This window comes from Triturus cristatus, chromosome 1_1 (genome assembly GCF_964204655.1).
Source record: "Triturus cristatus chromosome 1_1, aTriCri1.1, whole genome shotgun sequence".
NCBI lineage: Eukaryota > Metazoa > Chordata > Amphibia > Caudata > Salamandridae > Triturus > Triturus cristatus.
The window spans coordinates 54,474,711-54,489,076 of record NC_140579.1 but is presented as its reverse complement, the minus strand read 5'-3'; the positions used below and the strand labels follow the sequence as shown (position 1 = coordinate 54,489,076).

The window sequence follows — 14,366 nt, the reverse complement described above, 5'->3', positions numbered from 1 at the left end:
GTGAAGTGACACATCAAGACTTACACTGCCTCAGATATTCATTCAGGCTGCTTCCCAGGAGGGAACAGCCAACCCCCTGACCAAGAGGTACATTTGCCTCCTGACAAGAAGACAAATTAGGTAGTCAGGAGCTGTACAACCCAAGAAGGCTAGCCATGCCCCTAAGGTGGGCTACCTGGTCTGTACAGCCAAGGAACATTTCTGCAATTTTTAAAAGAGGCAGAATAGTGGTTCTGTGTAGAAAAGGTAGTACACCTGCTCCAGATGTGGTCACTTCAGGGGCGGTTTAGCTGCTGGGGATAGTAGCCCATCGGCTACTTGCACCCACACCTCTAATACCCTTAACTATAGGATTTAAGGGGCACCCGTGGCACCAGAACCTCAGATCCGATTCGACTTGCAACCAAGGACAAAGAGACGAGTCTGCTACTTCAGGACCTGCAGAAAGCAAAGGCGCGATACCCTCACCTGTGGCAACCACTCTGTAACTGCACAACAGCTCAATTAGTACTGCAAGAGAGCTCGGTTACTCAAGCAACAGGAACCCCTCTGGAGCCAAAGTAAACTCAGAACACCCCTGGACTAGAAGCACTAGTCCCTTGCAGCTACAAAACGTGCCCAGAACCAATAAATCACTGGCCATCAGTCCCGTCGAAAAGTAAATCTTCCAGTGAGTTGTGGAAAACGTAGTCCTAACCTCCAGCAAGTAACAGGAGGCTATCGTTTTCCCCCAGACTACAGGATGCCAAAATAATTCCATGTGGAGCATGCCGCTCCTAAGGCCTGTTGGTGGCCAGTCCTCCTACCGCTAACTTTGTTGTATGCTATGTCTTGAGGGAACCCTGCAGCATCTTCAAACCGCCACCTCAGTGGCCCTGTTGAGCGTTTGCATCCGTTTGTCCCCCGCACCGCCTAAGCGGTAATACCAGTACCCCCGTGGCACCTGCTTCATCACCAGGGACAGCCAGAACAACTTTGCACCTGGGCCCTCCGAACCAGGTAAAATCGAAATGAATGTAGTGGCCTGGTCCTGGGACACACATCACCTTACCCCCTAGTGGTTTCCACTAGACTCGACCGGTAAGTGACTGTTTGTCACTAGTGTTTATCTCCACTGACCACCATGTTAAAGTTTTGCAGTACTGAATTATTTTTCATTCTAAACTACATAACTCCAGTTATACTGACCAGATTGTGTTTGTTTAGGTCTAAATTTATATAAATATCTACTTTATGTTTATAAATTGGTGTAGAATTTATTTTTAGTCATGTCAATTATTTATCGTCCATGTTGGTACTCTGAAATGCTTAACACCGGTTTCTTTAGTAAAGCCTAACTGCTCTGTGCCACACTACCAGTACTGAGCTAGGGATTTATTAGTGGGAATCCAAAGAACCTATTTTGGGTTTTGAGAGAGTATTGCATAGTGAAATCTAACCAGCCTGACCACAGAGGTGTAGCAGAGCAGCCAGACTGGCTGACTCCGGAGTGCGGGGCTCACGGTTCGATGCCCAGCGACAGCTCAGCATCATGTGAGCCTGGGCAATAGGTCACTTAATCTCCCCAATGGCCCCCAGAGCCTTGAAACCCACATGGGTGATATGTTCGTACTTTACAAATAGGAATTATTATTTACTATACAATAATCCACTTTCCTACAGTTCAGTTGTTTGATTAGTAAGTATAGGGAGTTCATAAAACACACTTATCACACCTTAAATCAATCTCATACTATACACGAATATACAGATGTGTGCAGTGATACAATTGCTAGACAGAGTGATTTTAGGAGCAGTTTGAGGTTATGATAAGGGAGATTTATAAAGCGCACGTACACCAACAGGTCTCTTGGTGCTGGGTTAGGAGGCCACCAGTGATAAGGGTCTGTGTCTAGCTATATGCATGGGTGAAGAGCCATGCTTTCAGCTTTTTTCTGAAACACATGTAGTCTGTTTCTTGTCTGATGGGAATGGGCAATGAAGTGCAAAATTGGGGTCCTTGTATGGAAAAACGTGAACCTCCTGTCCGTTTACGTCTGAATCTAGGGACCACAAATAGATTCATTTGCGCAGATCTGAGAGTGCGCTTCAGGGAGGATCTGTGAATCCTAGAGGATAGGTATTTGGGGCCTGTTTAAAAACAAGCATTTGCAATGCAATAGGTCTCGCATTTGCAAGAGTTTGAGCTATTGGCATTGTAAATAACAATGCCTTTATTTATGCGTTTTGAATACTTGCAAGAGGTGCGTAAACCCACACTCTGTACTTAACAAATTATCACAATCTAACCCATTAATACTTTCTTAATAAGTTAACCCATAAGAATCCACGTTACCTGCCTTATGTGAAGGCAGGCCCTTTTCTGCCCTCACTCATTCTCGCAGGACTAACATCCCAAATGTCCAACGATGTCACTACCAAAACATTTGGTTTACAACATACAAATCTTCCTTCTGGTTCCTCTGAATAATTCACTCGGCCATGTCAGGTATGGATATTTTTCAATTTAAATCAAAATGCCAATTCACCATGTTCAGCTCCTTGTGGGCGCTTGTGGTTCATAAGTAATTAGCATTTGCACATGTTGGGATCAGCTTTTGCCTCTAGATACTTATTCAATTACTGCACTGCATTTGCAACAAGCATTTACAATGCAATGGTCTCGGCAATATTATAGGTAGAGCTATTGGTATTGCTCATTATTTTCTTATCCCTAAATAAATGGCATTGTCATTTCTATTGGCATTATCTTTTTTTGCATATGTGATACCTATTGCATTAGCAGAGAGATAGTGAGAGAGAGAGAGAGAGTGGGGTATTGAAATAGAGAGTGAGGTAGTGAGCGAGAGTGAGGTAGTGAGATAGAGAGTGAGGTAGATAGAGAGTGAGGTAGTGAGATAGAGAGAGTGAGGTAGTGAAAGAGTGAGGTAGTGAGGGAGAGGGATGTTGTGAGGTAGTGATATATAAGCATAGAGTGATGTTGTGATGTAGTGAGATAGAGAGAGAGGTAGTGAAAGAGAGAGTGGAAGTGAGTTAGTGAGATAGAAAGAGTGAGGTAGTGAGATAGAGAGTGATTGAGGTAGTGAGAGAGAGTGAAGTTGTGAGGTTGTGAGCTAGAGAGTGAGGTAGTGATGTTTTGAGAGAGAGAATTTGTGAGATAGTGAGGTAGTGAGATAGAGTGGAGTAGTGAGGTAGAGAGAGTTATGTTGTGAGAGAGAGTGAGGTAGTGAAACAGTGATGTAGTGAGGGAGAGGGATGTTGTGAGGTAGTGAGATGTAAGCAGAGTGGTGTTGTGATGTAGTGAGATAGAGAGAGGTAGTGAAAGAGACAGTGAATGTGAGTTAGTGAGATAGAAAGAGTGAGGTAGAGAGATAGAGAGTGAGCGATGTAGTGAGGTAGTGATCTTTTTAGAGAGAGAAGTAGTGAGATAGTGAGGTAGTGATATAGAGGGGAGTAGTGATGTATAGAGAGTTATGTAGTGAGAGAGAGTGAGGTAGATAGAGAGTGAGGTAGTGAAAGAGTGAGTTAGTAAATGTGAGAGGTATTTTCTGACGTAGTGAGATAGAAACAGTGAGTGATGTTGTGAGATAGAGAAAGACTGAGGTAGTGAAAGAGAGAGTGAGGTACTGAGGGATGTTGTGAGGTATTAAGATAGAAACAGAGAGTGATGTAGTGAAGTAGTGAGATAGAGTGAGGTAGTGAAAGAGTGAGTGTAAGTGACTTAGTGTATTTGAGAGAGAGAGAGAGTGAGGTAGTGAGATAGAGAGTGTGAATTAGTGAGTTAGAAAGAGAGAGTGACGTTGTGAGGTAGTGAGAGAGTGATGTAGTGAAGTTTTGAGAGTGTGTTGTGATATAGTTAGGTAGTGAGAGTGAGATAGAAATAGATAGTGATGTAGTGATAGAGAGTGAGGCAGTGAGATAGAGAGAGAGTGAAGTTTTTAAGTAGTGTGTTATAGTGAGAGATAGTTACTGTGGTAGTGATATTGTGTTGCTGTGAGAAAGAGAGAGTTGAGTAGTGAGTTAGAGAGTGAGGTAAAGAGTTAGTGAGAGAGAGTGTAGTATAGTGAGAGATAGTGAGGTAGTGAGAGATAGTGAGAGAGAGAGTTAGGGAGAGAGAGTGACGTAGTGAGAGAGCCAACCCCACACACATACAGAACCACCCACACAGAGCCACACACATACAAAGTGTATCCCCCAGACATACATACAGAGCCACACATACAGAGTCAGCCAGACACAGATAGAGAGCTATCCACACAAATATTCAGAGCTACAGACATCCACATACAGAGCCACTGACTTACACATACAGAGCTGGCTAGAGAAATAGACATGTCCGTCAGGCACTGCTGCACCGCCTTAGCATCGCCAGTCCACGTGCCCCTCTGAGGCCCGACATCCTCCATGATGGAACTAAGCCTGGGAAGAGAGAGTAAACACGGTGAGCCATTCGCCATTCCCCGGCCGGTGTGCCACTCCAGGGCAGCTGCCCCGGCCAACTATCCACGCATGGCATCACTTTCAAACAAACAATTCCTATAGTTCGTTGCATTGCACGGGTGAAGTTGCGAAACAGTGCAGGGTAACAACATCAAATCAATGCGTCAGGCACACAAAATGCAGAAGAAGCAGATTGTTTGGGATATTTTAATGGGAATACGGTATAGGTAATAGGAATTTCAGTAGTATGTTCAATGTAACACGTTGTGTCCCCATTATTGCATTTATGAATAATTTGCACATCTTTGATTTCGGTGGCATATCGGAGAGGAGTGCACAATGTAGGAGGTAGACCCCCGGAGTGTACAGACGGGAGGGTGCCCCCCCAACACCCCTTGTGTTCTAGCCATTTTTCATGAATCATGCCCAATGTAGAACTGCCGATGGACCTCTTTTAAACAGCTACACATTGTAAGTGTTTAAGCACGCGCGCTCCCAGTGTTAGAAAAGCGCGCACGTGGACCTCAAGTGATCTGTCAGTTTCTTGGCATCTGCCAACTAACCATTAGCCCGGGAGTACGGAGAGTCGATCCTGCGGATTACCATAATCATGCGCTTTCCCCAGTGGTATGTATTCTAACTAGGGAGCAGGGCTTTTTGTGAGAGCCACGTGCTCATTCTGATGAGGGTGGTGAAAGCCTCGCCCTGCACGGGAGCAGAAGCGGTGTCTGACCGGAGCTTCTGCGCCGTTTGCGCGAGCCGGGCTGCTAATACTTACACTGCGCCATGTGGCTGCCGTGTGACAAGCGCTGTCACAAGGCACGCTCCTCCGCTCTACTGGCGTAGAAGCCGGATTGACAGAGGTAGGCAGGTATGTGGAAGCTCGTCTGCAACTGAATGACACCGAGAATTAGTAGCACTATATAGAACAGGGCATCCTCTGATTTTAGCGCTTTATTTAATGTTCGGACTTTACAACTATTGTCTAGCTTCGGAAACAGGATCGTTTTAACAACTTCTTTATAATTATCCTAATGTCTATTGTAGGGCCAGGGTATAGGGATGTACGCATTCGTTTTGAGACCTACATGCTTCAGTGCATTCTGACACAATCTAGACGAGAGTGCGCGGCCTTGCGCGGAAACAAGCAATCACGCCTTGTTGTGGGCACTGAAAGCAGGGCTGGAAACGGCGATACATGTAGCAGGACTGCAGAGAGCGTGGCACCCACAACTCGACCGCACTCGAAAGAAGTGGGGAAACTGCAATAAAGGCAACACCGCACGGCTTCATTAGCACCTTCAAACCAAGGGAGCAGAGAGCAGGGGGAGAGGACAAGCACACCACTGCCTTTCTCCGAGGCGAAGCAGAAATGCCGCGGAGAAACGCAGCGGCGGTTTCAGATTCGGGTGCGTGTTTTTCTTTTCTCTCCTCTTGCCATTGGCTGGAGGAGAGAAAAACACGCCTAAAAAAGGGCGTGGCTAAAAAGTGGAAAGAAGAGCACGGAACACGCCCCTGAATCTGAAAAAGACGGAGCCTATTTGGAGGGACGGCTCTCTCCTCAAATAGCTGCCCTCCGTTTAGGAAGCCAGCCAATGGAGGAGAAGCAAAAAGAGAGGCGGGCTAAATGGCCACTCTAAGAATCATTAAATCTCCGGACTTCCGGTTCTGCCTTCGGCAGACCGGACGGTCCCTCGACCTAAAAAGGTAAGAAAGATAATCCCAAATTCCCTCAAGTCATTTTAGAGTACGGCATGGCCACCGGACAAAAAGCATTTATCAAATAGGCTTGGAAAAATATACATGGGAGTGGAATGGAAGGTATAGAGTTCATATTATTTGGAGGTGAATCTGGAGCGCTTATAGTACAGAACAATGAATAGCTTTGGAGGCTATTTCCTGACTCTACTAAGGGCACCATAAGGCTTTCAAGATCAGGTGTCATTACATGGGGAGATCAGTGAGAGCCACGTCAAAGGAGGTACTGAAGGGGGTTCAGGAGAGCAGCCGGACAACAAATTGTCGGAAACATGTTTTGTCTTCCTATGTAAAAGTAGTGTTTAGTAACTTCATACATAATCCTGAATGTAGAAACAATTTAATCAACTATGGTGGTTGTTTTATTCTCGTTTCCAGCTTCCTGTTAAGCTGAATATGGTTGCTAATTATCTTTTATCTTTTACTGTACTTCTTTGATGTTTTGTATTATACACAAGTTGGACTTTAAGCTTCCCGACGTGTGTGTGGGTTTTGTTTTAACAGAAAGTTGTCAAAATTGTAACATTGGTTCAAAATGGGTGTTAAAGGAGGGACATAATGAAGAAAAGTGAGAGAGGGGTGTGTCTGTAGTAAGGATGGGTAAGGCCGCCAGATTAGTCCATGTGACCGGAACACTATATTTCCCAACTTAATATGTATCTAAGTCTCTTGCTGTGTCTCTTCTTCAACGGTGTGTCCAGTATGCTGTGACTGTTGGTCTGCAGTGTGTTCAGTGTGGTCTTGTTACTCTGACCACATCCACCGACAATAAACATGTCTCCACTTCAAGTGCCTTCAGATGGTTGGTGGAAGCAGGTCACACCCAGCACAACCCCACTATATGATTATATTTGAAGTGAAACAGTGAAGCCGAGGAGTAAAACCCCTGCAGGTCTATTGGACTGATTGGCCTGCGTGTGGAGCGGTGCAGCGTGTGGTTCACTCCAGAGGTGGCATTCTTACATTTTGAAAGAGAGGGCTGCCTACTACTCATATATTCTGAACTAGAATCTTCTGCCGTCATGCAGTAGTGACCATGGTATGCAGGGGCATTATTTACGGATCTCCTGGACTATTCTTTCTGCCAATAACATCACAGTGAGTTAAAACACAAGCACATTATGGTAAAAATTATTATCTTAGCAGGATTCGTTGTTATCATGCTAGGAGCTAACCCGACCACATGCCGGGCCAATTGTATCAAGGATAAATGACATTTAGGCTACCAGACTGCTACACATGCCTGCAGCTGATTTTGAAAGATTGAGCTTACCTATCAACCCACAGATCAACCGGAGGTGCCACAGACGTTTCCAGAAGGGGCAGTAATACCAGTCCGCCCGCACCATCAGCAGTAAACCTTGGCATTACAACCAGGAACACTGCAGCTGATTAGCAATGCAGAAACATGGATGCCATATAAGAATAGTTCATTGTTCTCCAATGTTCAAGGCTAACCGCGATTGTGCAAGCAGACTTATGTGTGCATATCAGGGGCAAGGTCAGATCCTCGTAGTGGGCGTGGCAAACGCTTGTGAGTAGGGCTTTAATTTGTGTGATGGTCCCAGTGAGTGCTGGAAGCAGTCGGCACCTCTAAACAACACCATGGAAAGACTGAGTTGGGGAGAAAACAAACAGGAAATCATTCGCAGCAAGGCATTGTTGCTTTTCCCTCTGGAGCTCGTCTTGTTATGGAGCTCTGACTGTACATTTGTAGGAGCAAAATGTCAATAGCTCAAAATCTCGTAACTTATATTAAGAGCAGTCGGTCACACATAAGTTAAGATTCTTAAGTACAACAAAACTACTTACAAGAAAAACAAGCACTAAACTGACATGAAAGCGTGCCTGTGCTACTAAACAGATGTGAAACCAAAAGCCAATCAACTTAAATGGAAGCGGGCGCCGTGCTCGCGCTATACACATCAAAGCATGTAAGTGAGCATGCTGGGCTGCAAAAATCCTAAATAAAAGTTCCCCTCGGACACAATTAAAACACAAAAGCAGACAAAAACTGTGGTTAGGCGGTGCTGCTTCTGGAAAAAACTGAAGTGACTTATTGCATCCACAGCCAACCATAAGCCTGCTAAGAAGAGCATTGCCACAGTTAACAAATGGCAAGCGGCAGGAGAAATTACCCGGGAGTTTCACCCCGATTCAGATTACTTGAAGTCTCGGAGAGACAGCACATGCATGCTGCCTAGGCGAGACCTAATGATACAACCTATTTTGAACATGGATTGCTGCTCCACTAGAAGCCAGTAAAGTTCCTTCATCAGAGGTTTATAATGGTAGCGCCTAGGTTGTGGATAAATGATCCTGGCAGATACCTCAATGGCCTCAATTAATTTACAAAGAGGTCTTGTGGCCCCCACAGAGTTACCTCCTCTGGTTACAGTACTACATATGCTGCATGGCTTCAGAAGAACTTGATTGGTTTCATTCATGCCAACCCTCCCAAATCAGGTGGGAGACTAACAATTTTAAGTCTAGTCTCCCGCCTCCCGATTCCTGCATGCAAAAACCCGATTCCTCTGCGAGCTTCTGACGGCAGGCACTGGTCTTGAAAAACTCAGATTATACACGGACAGTAACATGCTCTTGCAGGCAAGTGCACCACATTCTTGTCACGCTCTCTCTGCCTGCCATAGCGCTTTCTCAGTGGTCTTGACAGGTAAGGAAAAAACATATATTTGCATTTCTCACATCCAATCCGGCAGCAGCACACTTGCAAGTCCCATACATGCCAATGACCCTATGCAGACTGCAATACAAGTTCTACCACCTTCCTCTTCTAAAATGTTGCAATGTATGCTGTTTGCAACAGTTTGTTCTGCAGCGGTAGTACCAACAGAGTTGTTTTTTTAGGCTTAGAGAATCATGCATCGAAAAAAAATGAAATTGCATCATTTTCTTTGCAAGGTTTCGAGGATTGCAGAACAGTTGGTGCATGTAAACATGCACAGGATTTTGTTTTTTCACTCGCTCAAATGAAGCACGGGGCGTCTTTTCAGATTTGAATTCAACGGACTGAAAAACAATACTCCAAATCAGTTCATCAACGTGTTCGTACGGTACAAAAGCAGAAACTCCATGGAATCCGTGCTCATGCAAATCGGATTCAATCACTGGAGCGGCTCGCTTTTGCATACACTTTGCAGGCACGTTTTTAGGTCTCGCTGAGCCCAGCACATGCGCTGGCTCGGAGAGACATTTTGGAGGTGAGTTTTCAAAGTGCTGCTGGCTGGCCTAGCGCTTGCGTTCACACGCGAACGGCTAGCCTTCAGCAGCACTTTGAAAACTCGTGCTTTAGTGCGTCATCGCGATCACTTTGGCTTTTAGAGCGATCGCAATGACTTTCGCTTTTACGGGCGCGCGGCATTACTTTTACTGCCGCGCGGCCAATGCTTGTTGTCTTTGGTATTCAGCCGTCCTGCGCCATTTCTTGCCTGACCCCTGACGCTCTCTCTGCCAGGAACAGGCGCATGCCTGCACAGAGATCTTAAACCAGCCCCCGGCGTGCAGAGGTACCGCGGGTATGTAGCTCTTCTGACAGGGGCCAGGCCACCATCAATGCGCAGGGCTCACACGCACGCTCAAGTACATCGAAGAAACAGTCTTTCACAGCCTGTCACACTGCTCGCTCCATAAACAACGTGGCGCCCAGTGCACAGGGCAGGAGACAGCAAAGGCTCTGCTTGGAATGATTCATGTGAGTCCCGAGCACTGGTGGGGTCACTTGGGCATCAGACAGATGGGTGTTGCTCAAAGCTGTCACCCCACACCGCAGCAAAAATTCAATGTACAGCCTCAGAAAACAAAGTGCTCAGCAATGAATAACTGCCCATGATGGGATGCCCCCTCGCAGTGACTGTACAGCCAACGAGCTTTACTTGTGACAACCTTAGAATACATCGCCTTCAGGGCAGCACTGGCAGCCTGGTATTGGGCTCAGGTTCAAAGCTTCGCAGCCTCCTCAAGCTGCGAGTAACGGGAAACAGTGAATAAAAACTAGAGATATACCGGCTCGTGCCAGCGGAGTAAGGACCAGGGGCCGCATTACAATAAGTGCCCCTGGAGCGGGCCTCCGTTTTACAAATACCCGAGCAAGATATTTTGTAATTCTCACGAAATGCTGTTCGTCCCAAGTGAGCTTAGGCAGTGCATGCACTTGCCAAGTTTGATTTTAACATGTGGGATTCTAGATTTTTTTTTTTTAATTGCCTGGGCAGCTGACCTGAGAGGCGTGCGAGGCTACTGCTCCCCCAGCCCTCCCAATCCCAACTCTCTCCCCCACCACTCAATTCAGCAGCGCATCACTCCTCTGCAGAAACCCAGCACCGCACCTACACACCGACCAGCGCATGCCCAAAGCACCGAGCAAGATATTTTGTAATTCTCACGAAATGCTGTTCGCCCCAGTACACTCCACTTAATTTTAGTAGGAGGAAAAACCGTGCGACAACCCCTGCAAAAAGCAGCAGAAAGTTGACGAAATGCGACACTTTTCCCTCCTCCCCCACGTGAGCATTACCACCTAGAATAGCTGAAGAGCCAACTCCCCCATTGTATCAGGGCCCTACATGCTGTCAGTGTGCATTTCAGCATCACGGGACTGCATTATTATCCCATCTACCTTCACCTTTTCGCTCATGGGTTGTGCAGCATCCATGGTATTTTAAAAACGCGCTGTAGCATACTTTAATATGCCTCTCTACAGTTTCTCATCTATCTTTCCAGTCTTTTTATTTTATTTGTCACTGTTTTTTACCTCTCCAATCTATCTCCCTTCCCTGGCTCCTCACCCGCCCCTTCACCCTTCCGCTCTCTCACTCCCACTCTCTCCTTTCGAGGTTTCCTGTCTGCACCCAAATGCCAGAAGAGCTATGCCATATTTGTAGGAAAGGTGTGTTTTTCTTCAGCTGGGGAGAAACAAGGCCTTCAGTGTCTCTATTGATCATAATAAATGAACCACACTTGCGTAACAGGCATAAACCTTGTACTAGTTCAGGGGCCCACAGCTTGTTTCAAAGCAGGTAATGTTTATAAAGAACTAAACTCAATGTCCACAGGTCTGTTTTTAAGAAACCATGAAAATGCAGCCAACTCTTTCTGCTCTTTTACTTTGCTTAATACAACCCATGTTGACCTTCAAGCTGTGTAAGGGAGTCTGGAGAAGTACGGAATAGGTAAATGTTGTAGAATGCCAAAATGAGGCGCCACAGTGAACTACTTTTACAACGTTTTTATACTATCATTTCTTTGACGTTTTGTTGTTTTCTGCATGCTGGTAGTGTTTGTTTACACAGTAGTGAATAACTTACTTCACTCATGTGTTTAGGTACCACTAATGCGATACTTTTACCCACACTAAAATTATTTTGGCGGGTCATGTCTGTGTAAGAGCTTGTGATGATTTTTAAAGTGTCAGTTTATAAACCACTTTCATGTATATGCAACATACGATTTCCATCAGCATTACAAAACCGAACAAACACAATGCTCATAGACCATGTCACCTATGAGACGCCAGTCAGTGTTGGTCCTTAGTCAGAAGACTTGCATTATAAGATTTGAGATTTTTTTTTGTTAGTTACCTTGCAATTAGCAGATAGATGCCCACGCATGCAAAGTGTGCTTGGTTAAAAGTCCAACTGATTGGTTCAAGTATAGGACCTCAAGATTGGCCAGTCTCAGAGGCACATATTTCCCTCATTCTTTTTGTTGGCTTTTCAGTGCAGAATATCTGCATATGGGTGGGGAAAGCAGAGCTTCCAATACCAGGCTACCAGGAAGTACAAAACAGAATTTGAGACAAATGGACTAACACGTAGGCCAAATGTTTGTATGAAGTAAAAAAAAGCATTGACATAGCCAATAGGTCTCGCATTTGGGACCTTATAAGTGTTTAGTTATCCAGCACAATATCCTTGGTGCAACAACATCAACTGTTGCATGGCTAAACACTTATAAGGTCCCAAAGGCGAGACCTATTGGCTATGGTATGCCAATGCTTGTTAATTCCTTCAGTCTAGTCTGCAAAGGTGCAGAAAAGAACCAACGAATGATAGGGAGCTGCATTCTTTGAGGCGGAGAAGGAACAATAGCCTACAAAAACCACCGCTCTCCTACGAAAACAGATTCCCAAAGGTTACTGAGCACGTACACATAAACAATTCCAGTAGTTTCATATATTATGTCCCATAAAACGAGACTGTCCTTCAATTATTATTTTTAAGTATTACCTTTGTTGACAATAAGAAATCCCATCGTGGGATAACAAATATTTGGCTAAAACTGAAAAGCGTCGGCATCCTGCCAGATCCAGTCTCAAACTCCACACTTTACCTGCCACCCGCAGGTCATCTTCAGAATATCCGTGTGTGATTCTGCATCGCTTCCGGGTCTGCAGGGTCAGCGAATGGGAGAGCTCATTTCTTGTGACTGACAGGGAGTTGGAAACGTAACGTTCGCTCCGGAAGAAATAATACCGGAAGTTATCGCCCCAGTGCTTGATCCCTGCGAACATTACAGTGAATCCATGAATAATGAATAGAGGACAGCCAACCAATGAGAACGAGTGTGCATCGGTCTCCTCTCCGGTCCTCTCCATGGCTGTGTTCAATGTGAGATGAAAGATATCGAGGACAGACATTGGACGTTGCCCTGGTCCAATGAGCAGAAGAGTTTGGCAGTTTACTTTCTGGCTATGAACGGTTCCTTCATTTTTGCAGTTTTATATAGCGCGAACTCGACCCCAAGGCATCAGAGCGCTTTACACAGGCACCTGTTACGTCACAGAAGGACACCGTCCTTTTTGGTAGGCAGGGGGGGAAGGGGGGAACAAGTGATTTACCCAGAGTCACAGGAAGCTGAGCTCACACCAATGGTATTTTTGTCCCGTGACGCACCGGCAGCGTAAGGGGCTTGTCCAATCTTTGGTCAACATCGCAGGCGTTTCAGGAAGTACGGATGATAGGAGGCTTGCTATTGGAAGTTTTGTTGGTCCAATGAGTTCACACGGCGGGGAGTTTCCTCTCTGGTCCGCAAGTCCTGTTAGTGCAGAATGTCGTGGATTTACGAATTGCCCAGTTATGCGGTTTCCTCACCGGTCCGGATTCTATTACAGGACCGGAGGCTTCGTATTATGCTTCTCTTTCTATTTATTGCTACCCACAGCAGCCAATGAAAACTTTTGTTACATGAAAAAACAACACTTTTCTCATGATGCATATGTCACATCACTTCCTGCAGGGCCCCATAAGAGCCAGCCATACCGGAACTAGTCCTCTTTCTTTGCTGCTCACGCAGACAGTTAAGTCGAAAGCTCCGATTTTATGACATTAAGATTGATTGTGTATGCTAACATTGAGGTGTGATATGTGACTTGCTAGCGATAGCTAATGTTTGGGGTCAGCCGCTTAGGCTGTGTTACTGTTCCTTAACGGCGAGAGCGCCTTCATTTGCCTACTAACTTTCATGTGCCTGAATCGCGCTACGGCGCTTGGTGATCTCCGCGGTGTAGCGCGGTACGATCGGAGTCTCTGTGGGCGGCGAGCGGACCGAGGCGCGAGAGCGTACCTTGCCAAGTGAAATTGATCAAACGCGGCGCTCGGCCGCTTCGCATGCCCCATTAGCGCGCGGCGCTGTGTCCTTTTCAGCACCCGGTACCGTCCCGCCTTCGGCGGGTTCAACACTTGTGTGGATTATGGGCGCTGGGCTTCCCTCGTATGCCGCTGACGCCAGGAGCCGGATAGTTTAGTTTCGTTAGCGTTTCCACGTGCGTAGCCCAATCTAGTAGGATTTAGTAGGATTTGGGCTACGCACATCGAAACGACTCAATTAGTTTCGTTTTCAGCATTTGAGCTGTAGTTTTACCGAAAGAGCACTGCTGACGCCTGGCTGGCTGGAAGAACGACCTGGGCCTGGAGGGAGCACACCTCCTTATATATTTAATATTTGCTCTTGGCTCCACTACGCCCTGTGGGCTGAAATAATTATTCTACAGCTGTTGGCTGAGGAGCTAGGTACCGGTGCTGCTGTGCTGTGGGTTGGCTCCCCCCTTGGATTCCTCTTTGCTCTTGCCTTATGAGCAAGTACCGCTACAAGTGTGGTTCCACTATGGATACGTGGGTGCATTATGAGGAGGATGATACCTTGTACGAGGA

The 14,366-nt window shown here is 46.0% G+C and overlaps 1 protein-coding gene across 26 annotated transcripts in view; it reads right to left on the bottom strand.

The window, feature by feature from the left end:
* The window catches only part of LOC146869369 (stAR-related lipid transfer protein 3-like), a 138,585-nt gene extending 125,901 nt beyond the window's left edge, over nt 1–12,684 (bottom strand). For 4 of the 26 annotated variants that reach the window (XM_085653461.1, XM_085654540.1, XM_085653293.1 and 1 more), the window contains exons 1-2: nt 12,547–12,684; nt 4,305–4,419 (exon numbers count right to left, since the gene is read on the bottom strand). The gene's annotated coding sequence lies outside the window, so the exon portion shown is untranslated. Of the gene's footprint in view, nt 1–4,304; nt 4,420–7,471; nt 7,813–12,443 lie in introns of those variants that run through there. The other 22 variants (XM_085654459.1, XM_085599640.1, XM_085654842.1 and 19 more) reach the window with 13 other exon arrangements.
* Nucleotides 12,685–14,366: the final 1,682 nt, after the last annotated feature.